General features: G+C 41.2%; 1 pseudogene; it reads right to left on the minus strand.

Moving 5' to 3' along the window:
• Positions 1 to 687: 687 nt before the first annotated feature.
• On the minus strand, positions 688 to 4,343 carry LOC147433278 (uncharacterized; annotated as a pseudogene).
• Between the last annotated feature and the right edge of the window lie 5,562 nt (positions 4,344 to 9,905).

Consider the following 9,905-nt stretch of genomic DNA (forward strand, 5'->3'; position numbering starts at 1 on the left):
ATCGTCAATGAAAACACTATGTTTTTTATGCGTTCGAAATGGAGAGGATATTCGTAAAGTGCAAACAAATTAGGGTTTACATGCATGTATAGATGAAGAACTAAACAGTGAAACAAGAAACTAAATTCAACAAGCTCTACATTTGCAAGTTAAATAATTGGCATTATACACAGTCCATATTACAAGTTACACTATCAAACCATTACTATAAGACAATTCTTATAAAATCAGACAGAGTTTCCTTTGCAAGAGGAAGAAAATTTTAAAATATATCCTGGGTCCATTAATGGCCACCTCACATGAGGATTTTAAAAAATTGACTTGCAAAATCAAATAAGAAAAGTATGAACTATTTGTCGCGATGACAAAATCTTGCAACATATGATAATTCATTTGACTCTATAAAGAGTCACATTCATCATCAATGAAAACATTGCGTTTTTTAGGCGTTTCGAAGACAGGATAGTCGTATTGTGATTCCTCCACCATCCGTTGAGCTGTCGCTTCTGCGTAAATTGGCAATACACTTCCACAGACATGCAAAAGCATATATAGTCAATATACATGAAATCAAAATCTTTAAATTTCATTAATGACAATACATAAATGCCGACGAATTTATCAAAAACAACATGAAAACCAAAAACACAAAGATGATGTCAATGTCATAGGAGGAGTGAAGGCTCACTAGTCATCAAAAGGGTTGACAAATGATGGCACGTCACCCTGATCCTCAATGTCTATAGAGGTAGATGCCTCGTCTCGGCTTCGCTTTTTAGGACGAAGCAAGGGCACCACATAATCTCTAATGAGAGGCTCATCAATATCAACTGCACCACATGCTCGTCCAAACGCACAGCATGCAGCCAAAACAGGAGCTGTACCACATCCTAGCTCCAAACAAATACCTTCAGGTCGACAAAGTAGCTCCACAAAAGCCGCAACAAAAGCCTGGCTCCGCTGTAACTCACCACGCCAAGGGACCCCGGATCCTGCTCTCGCCATAGACTGCTCTGGAAAATGGTGTGTCATGAATGAATCTGAAGGGTGTAGACCCAAGCGAGAGAAGAGTGCTGTGCTCTCTGCGACATAGCATGATGGCTGCATCCCAATCCTGTGTACCATAAATAGCATAGAGCACTGACACTGCAAACCAAATTACAAAGCTATAACTTTCAAGAAAGAGCCTCAACAAAGCTGCAAATAGAATTCAAGGAAGCAATACCTGAACTCGACCAGATAAACTCTCAACACATCCATATGAACTATGATGGAGCACCATAATGCGACGATGCACAACCATCTGCGAAGCACGGCAAAATCTCTCCACCCATCCAATAACATCTCCTATTTAAAGTTAGGTTGTTATAAGAAAAAACTACTAACATCATGAAATAGCGAATATACAAATATTCTATTAGAAAACAAATACCTGCTGTAGAAGCCATAATTAGTAACCAACCAGAATCCGCAAGTGTAGAGAAAGTCAAATGTATACTAGAACGCACATGATCCTCTGTGCAAATATCCAAACTAGATGGTGAAGAAGATCCTGAATGCAAGCCACCGCATGGAAGATCCAAAAACACAAGATCTGCAGCCCATGTCACAGGTCTCCCTCCACGAGTGTACAACACACCACCTGAGCGTACTACTCGAGACATATGGTCATGTACAAGACTCCATGATGCATTACGAATACCCTCTCTAAAGTCTGCAGCGATAGAAATGTAGTCACCAACAACGGCGATACATCGTATGTCACCACCGCGAAGCGCTGGACAAAGCAATGGAGACTCCAAAACATAGATAAACTTGATGCTCTTCTTAAGAACAATCATCCTCGAAGCATCTTTAACCACAAATACACACGCAATATGTGAATCATTTCATAAATTATGAACAAAAGGTAAAAGTAAAGTATCAACAAATACTTACCATAATCCAAAATATCCTCAGCACCCGGGGTATCGACTACAGTCTCTGTCCTCTCACGGGATGAGTGGACACCTTCAAAGAGATAGGTAATGCTTTTGAATCTATTGAAGTCAATATCATAAATTTATATGCAGCAAAGGATACCATGAGCATACCTGGCTGCCTCTCCTCTACTATAGGTGCGGCTGGTGGTTGTACCTGTGTTGCTGCATCTCTCTACAAAGCTTCGTGAAGCTCTTTCTCTCTAGCAAGGATGTGACCCTTCGCCATGTCTATCCACCAAGGACATGTATCTCTCTCCCATGTTGTCAAAGTAGACATACTTGGGAGGTACATGTATGTTTCCTCTGATGCCGCTTGTGTCCATTGTCTCACTACATATGGAAGAGCTGGCAAAACTCCTTTGGACACCAAAAGCAACAAAAATCTAACAAAAAACATAAGCCATAAGCACACAAATCCAAAGTAACACAAAACCCTAAACCAAAGTTGTAAACCAAAACTCTAACAAACCTGTAAGCCAATCGTTGGGCTGCCATGCGAAAGGTATCCACTTTCTTGAGTGCTTGTTTCTCCACATCCTTTGTTTTAGCCTCCAAAGACACTTCCAATGGAAAAAGATAGGGTCTAGCCTCAAATTTTATTTCATCAAAGTAAAACCCTAGAGTGCTATCATGTGGTAATGGCACTCCTCCCGCCACATCCAAAAATTCTGAAACAAGTTGTGTTGCTCTCTCATAGACACGAGCAAGATAGCCTTCTCTACGAAGCCAACTACACCAAAAAAACACAACAACAAAGTCATAACATAGTCAAAGTAATCCATGCACAAAAATCCAAGCAAGCACAACAATACTCACTGTCGAAACACATGATCCCCTTTCTTTAAACCAAAAGCTGCGGCCCTTGTGATTTTGTCAGACTCAAGTAGTGAGACCCATTGGATTTTATTTTGTACCGGAGCATCATGAAGAGCAATCAAATTTAATTTCTCTAAAGTTGCCCAACTATCATATCCCCATCTGAGCGACATAATCCTTGCCAACCAATCTGTCCCAAGATTAGGATCCACAATATTCAATAGCTACAACACTTCAAAAAATAACAAGTTATACTTTATAACCATAATGACCTTACGACTTCACACTTATATAGTGAAATGTACCTTTCCGATACGTTCTTGATATTTATGTACTATTTCTCGATTAATATTCTCCTCCTCTTTGTTTTTTTCCTCTTCAGAGAGTTGTTGACCAAGTTGGGACAATCTAGACGCTTTCTCTTTTGTTATTTGAACCTAAAAGCAAAACTAACTTGTTCATGAGACAACGGAAAAACCCCAAACATAATCTGCAAGCAAAAAAGGCTAAAAAACTCACATCAAAGACAAGCATGCCAAGATAGCGCTGTGTGAGTGGATACCAAGGTTCCGTACCCTTGGTAGCATACTTTCTTCGCACTGTCGCAATTAATTTCTAGTCTTTCTCAGGAAGTGTCACCAAATAGCTTTCATGATCTGCTGCACATATGTGATTGGTATTCACAATCTCATCTCGAAGATGATTAGCCACCAAAGCATGTGTATTCATACTACAAAAAATCAAAGTGATTAGCTTGAACTATGAATTATTCCAAGAGTTCCAAAATATGTCTTCATAGAAACTTACGCATTCATTCTTTGTAAGCTGCTCAATAAAGCAATCTCAGGAACCTTTGTGGGATCTATGATAGTACAAAGCACCCTACAATGTTTTTCTTTTGAAGTTGAAAACTTCTCTTTGATTGCTTCAGTCCATGCAAGCGTGCGATGGTTGCCCTCCCATACGTAAAACATGTGGTCGGAAAGCTCTGCAAATCTTGATTGGCCTTTAAGCTCTGACTCAAACTCTTCATTAATTTCTCTCCAAAGAGGATCCCACTTTTTCTTGATGTCATCTTCAAAACAAGAAAACAAAGATTAACACAATGAAAAAACTCCATGATATGATATCAAAAACAACTTTAAACTAACCTGTCACAATGGAGTTCTCTTTCTTGCATGTCCAAACTGAAACAATGAAAGCACCTTTTTCTGGCATATACCCTTCTTTTGCAAATGCAGCTTTCAATCCACTCAGATCATCTCTAAGTCCTCTTACTCTAGCATAAGGAATCAGCCTACACAATGGTATAGAGGGACAATCAAAGCAACTGAACATACGTGTGGTCTATAGTATATCAGCACCTCTATGCATGTAAATATTTTGCTCCTCACTAATCTCTACAGCTGAAGTGACCTCTGCTCGCATTTCCCATGGAATAATTTGAAGATTATTCTCTTCAGGAGCCACCATATCATCAATATCATGCATAGTATCAACCTCATGCGTAGACCCTTGACCAATGTCCATAGAATAAACTTCATCCTCTTGTGTGTCATGATATCCTGACATTTCTGTTACTGATATTGACGACAGTTGATCACCACTGTCAAGTGGTTGCACAGACATTCTTTTGCTTCTTGTACCTTTTCCAGTTCGTCCACATGTAGAAGGACTACATAAAACAAAATAATCATATCTTCAAAAAAAACGGGCAGAGTTTCCTTTGTACATGGTATAATATTTCAAAAATACTTCAGTCGTTTGGACACCTCACACGAGGTTTTTCAAATCCTTAAGATAGCAAAAAAACTGTAGACAATCAAAATCTTACCATATAAAAGTCCTTTAAACTTATTTTATACATGCTTAGAGTTGGTATTTTAAGAATGCCAATAGCTGTCTCTAGGCATACCCGTCGACAGGCATGTTCAACGAACAAGTCTAGTGACAGTTTTTGAATACATGCTTGAAATACTGTCTCTAGGCATGCACGTCGGCATGCATGCCTAGAGACAGTTTTTGAATATATGCTCAATTTACTTGCTTATGGAATGAGCTTCATATTCAAATACATTGCCTGTAGGCATGCACGTCGACGTGCATGCCTACAAGCAGTATTTTGAGAATGTGCTCGACATGTAGCATATTCTTGAAATACTGCCTATAGGCATGCACGTCGACGTGCATGCCTACAGGCAATGAATGTAAGTGTGCGTCGTGTTTACGTACCTGGAAGGAGGGCGTCCTCTTCGTGTAGGAGGTAGACCTCTACCTTTCTTCGGATTTGTCGGCATCTTATAGAATTGTTCTGTGTAGAAGAAATTGGCTCCCACGAATCCAAGATACACTATTTCAGAAAATAATCCACATATTAGCTTTTCAAAATACATGCTACTAATGAGCTTGTTTAATCCTATACTTACCTTTGCTCAAGATACCTAAGAAAGGAGTACAAGCGGTTGGCCAAAGTTTGGACCAAAATGAAAGGGCTCAAGATACCGAAGAAAGGAGATATGAGTGCCCTTTCTAGAAATATGAATGCGCAACAAATGAGAAAAGTGCCCTTTCAAGAAAGGAGATATGAGTGCCCTTTCAAGATACCTCTGCTAGATCTCCAGCAAGTGTCGATGTGGCATGGCAGTTTACGTAGTTGACCTATTTGTCAAAACAAAAACAAACATTCAACAAAGTTTGAATTCAACCATGGTTACGAGGGATGAACAATTGATACAATTTAGTCACCCACAAGATAACTCTCTCTCTCTCTCTCTCTCTCTCTCTCTCTCTCTCTCTCTCTCTCTCTCTCTCTCTCTCTCTCTCTCTCTCTCTCTCTCTCTCTCTCTCTCTCTCTCTCTCTGGTTGTGTGAAATTAAGTGTATGTAGAGTTACAGTATGGTATGGTTCTGTAAAAATCCAGAGAAGGGGACTTGGAAGTAAACATAAGCGCTAAAATGAGCACGCAGAGGGCATAAATGATGCCCGGGATATACCATAAATGATGGTCAGGAGCAAGCAAATCCAAAACTCCGACGAAATAAATCATCCTGGAAAGTGTCTCAGCATTCTGGGCTTCAAGTGAAGGTGCCTCATTGTCTCTAATTACATCCAGCTGAAACATCTTCCCCATCTCTAATAAATAAGTGAAGATGCAAACAAGCCAAGAAATATCCGTGGAAGCAGCATACATGGCGTGCAACTAGTCCCTGTACCTCAAGTGCATGGATCGCTTGCAACCATTTAATCCGAACATGCCCAATCTGGCTGCGGCCCATATCTAGTGAGAAATGTAAAGGATTTTCAAGCGGTAACGCCCTCACTAGACTCCAAGCAAAGGTTGATCCTGTTATCACTACAAAGGGTAGCCAAAGATGGCAAGAGCACCACATCTACAAATAAGAGTAACAAAAAGAAGAAATTGAAAAAATCCTGTTAAGACACTACGGCCGACTCTGTCACCATCCAAAATGCCAATGCTAAGCAGCTTAAAGCGGATAATGGTCCTGTAGTTGTGAAAACAACAAAGAAGGGTAAAGTAAATAAGCCAGCTACCTACTCGGCCCCAGAAGAAGAAATCCAAAAACTCCACGATGCCATAGAGTTGTTGCAAACTACACAAGCTGCCATGGAACCTCCGCCGAAACCAGTGTTGAAAGCATTGAATCTCACCGCTATAAAACCTTTTAACCTGGAAAACCCCTTCAGGTCCCTAGTGCAATCTTGGAATAATCTTGGAGCGATCTGAGGAAGAGCATCAGATGCTTGAGAACACTGAACACTATGTATTGCCGCCCAAGCCAATGCCCGTTTTTTACCCTCGACCTTCACAGCAAGAAAGATATGTGTGGGTATGCATGCCGGCATGCATACCCACAGCAAGGCAAATGCTGCAGTGAAAGGCAATGCTTCAGGCCCCTAGTACAATCTTGGAATAATCTTGGAGCGATCTGAGGAAGACCATCAGATGCTTGAGAACACTGAACATTATGTATTGCCGCCCAAGCCAATGCCTGTTTTTTACCCTCGACCATCACAGCAAGAAAGATATGTGTAGGTATGCACGCCGGCGTGCATACCCACAGCAAGGCAAATGCTGCAGTGAAAGGCAATGCTTCAGGCCCAGCTCTTCCGACTCAGCAAAACCAAGGGCTAGCCTCTGCCTTCTATGCAGACGCTTTATTTGCAGAGAACATACAACTCACTCGCCTCTCTCTCTTGCGTGATTATCTTGTGTGCTTCTCTCTCTCTTCTCTCTCTCTCTCTCTCTCATCACACACCTTCTTGACGCTGTAGAGATGCACGCCGGCGTGCATAGCTTGAGGAGCCTTTTTTGCATAGCTTGAGGCGTCGTTGTTCACTATTCCACCAAGACCAAGGTCAGCCACTGCTTACAAAACGATGGTAAGGTGAGTACCAAAGAATGACCACCATATCCTTAAGGTGAGTACTCAGCAATGGTTAAAATGAAGGTTAAAATGAAGGTGAGCAGAAATAGACCACCATATCCTTATTGCTAGCACATACACACCTACGACTGCCCGAGCAAAAGGACTGTGTAGAACCAAAGTGGACACAAGGAAAGCGAGAAGGTGGGGGACTCGTACCAACAACAAAGCATAGAGCAAGGGCAAGGAGGGTGAGGACGGGGTGATAGTAGGGGGTGGGCAAGGCTAGGGAGAGGGCGTTTTGAGGGCAAGGCTAGGGAGAGGTCGTTCTTCAATGTGAGAAAATCCTACAAACACTGAAGAATAAGAGTGGCAAAGCTCAAATGAGTGGCAATCTTAAATGAGCGCAAGTACGAGCTTGTTATTATGACGAACTGTCAACGTCTTTTAGTTAAGACAGTTATCATGACATGACGTAGCCGTCGCAATTTCTGTCCCAATCGAGATCTTTTTTTTCTCAAGATCCTAACAACTTCTAATATTCAATTTTGAATTTCTACCTCCCTCTCTCTCCCTCTCTCTCTCTCTCTCTCTCTCTCTCTCTCTCTCTCTTTTACAAAATTTAAATAACGCAACATAAATTCATATTATAAGTGGAATTTTACATATATGATATTTAAGAGATAATGAACATAAATATTATAATATAATTTAGATTAATCTATTTATAGACTTGTCTGTTAGATCATCAAACCTGCAGAGAAGAGCGGGTGAGAGTTTAGAAGGGAGCGGGTGCAGTAAGTTACAATGGGTTGTCAAATTACTATCTATGGTCCTGACCGTGGGCAGAAGTTGCTATTGCTTTTTGAAAACAGAGTGCATGAATTACCTGTGCAGTCAGTGAGAGAAGGTTTTGGCTTGTTAACCGACTCGTTTTCGCTTCACCCATTAACTTTGTATGGAGAACAGGTAAAGATAGAAACAACTCTTTCAACCTCAGGTGAGGAAGTTTTCCTGTTGGATCATGAATTGAGTCAGTTCTTCAAGGTGCATGTAAGAGATTCGGTTAAACAGCCAAGGTCCCATGGAAGTAGAGCTTCCCCAATAGTCATTGATGTGGATGCAAGTGACATCAATGAGAAGCTAACAAGTGTAATAGATTTTATTCAGACAATGCCTAGTAAAAGCAACCTTCACTCTGCTTTAGCAAAGGCTCAGAAAATTGTTAAATGTAATGAGCTCCCTGCACACTATGATGGGTATATTGCATTTGAGTTGCCACCGACAAACCATGATAATGCAATGGTTGGAATGGAGCAACGTCATGATAGTCATTTGTGGACAGAATATGTCACATGCAGTAGTGATATCTTTCCTGGTGCTATCCGCTTCAGTAGGTGTTCAGGTCATCTTCGTTGCAACAATATCGCCTGTTCTTTCTATGTGCGTTCCAGAGTACATAATGAGTCTCAGTGGCGTGGCCGTCTCTCCAAAGCTGTTCCCATCGGAACATTAACACCTTTCCAAGGGACAGTGGTTTGCATTCATTGCAGTCAAATGCCCTCATGTATTGCAACATGCCCTGCTGTTATCTATTACTGTTTGCCCAAAGATAAGTTCGCGCTTACTCGATGTGCTATTCATTTAGGAGAACATAAGCACCCATGTGCTGAAGGAAAGAATAGATCTGCTGAACAAATGATTGATTCAATTCTGCAAGCTAGAGCAAACCAAGATCCTTTCACAACTGCCAAGCAACTAGAACGTGTTGCCACCCAAGATGTGATACTGGACAAGTTAGTAATAAATAGTGCAGACGAATGCAACACAATTGAAGATAAAGAGTTTTCAGAGTTTCTTGATACCATTACACCCTTATCTAGCAAGCGGAGAATAGAGAGGAGCTTAGAAACTGCTAAGAGGTCAAAGCAGTTAACTGCAAAAGGATTAGAAGCTGTTCTAGACCTCAAAAGCAATTTCCTGGACAACTAGGAGGTTCAGAGCAGCCACATGTGTTCAAGATGTCAATCAAGGGTCCAGGTAGTGGAGTTGACTTGGTGAATAAGATGCATCTAGGAGGAAACTTAGAGCACATGTGGGTCCACTTTGATCATGTGCATCGTGTTCAAGGGTGGCCGACCATGTCTGCTCATGTTTACGACCCATTTGTGCGTGAATTAATGACAATTTCCACATGTGAATTCACAGTTGAAAATAAGTATGCTCAGATAGAGTTTTCGGAAATGTTGAATAAAGTTGTGCAAGATCAAGGGTTTGAAAAAGGCAGAATTCAGAGGTTTCATGGCGGATGAAGCAAATGCAAATTGGATTGCTGTGCGAACTGTCTACTTTGGAGGAGCAAAAAATAAAATACCTTCCAAAGAACGATCGTGTGGCTTTCACTGGGAGCAGTCCATGATTCGACACACCATTAAGTGTATCCGTCCATCTTCACAGGAGGATCACAAAATTCTATGCCGAAAATGGCGGAGTGCACCATCTGATAATCAAGGAGACATTTGCAAAGAAGATCTACGTCGATTTTGGAAGGCAGGCCATGTGGTGGATGGAGAGATTGCTTGTTTAGAGACATGGATGGCTTGGTGGGATGTAAGAGAACAACATTGGGGAGAGAGATTTGTAACACAAGATGAGTCTGGAATTTTTGTGCCCACAACAAACTTGTCTGAGGCCAAACATGCCAGTATGCGTGCATCTATTG

The sequence above is a fragment of the Adiantum capillus-veneris genome, chromosome 20 (assembly GCF_014529385.1).
Source record: "Adiantum capillus-veneris isolate H3 chromosome 20, ASM1452938v2, whole genome shotgun sequence".
In the NCBI taxonomy this organism is placed as follows: domain Eukaryota; kingdom Viridiplantae; phylum Streptophyta; class Polypodiopsida; order Polypodiales; family Pteridaceae; genus Adiantum; species Adiantum capillus-veneris.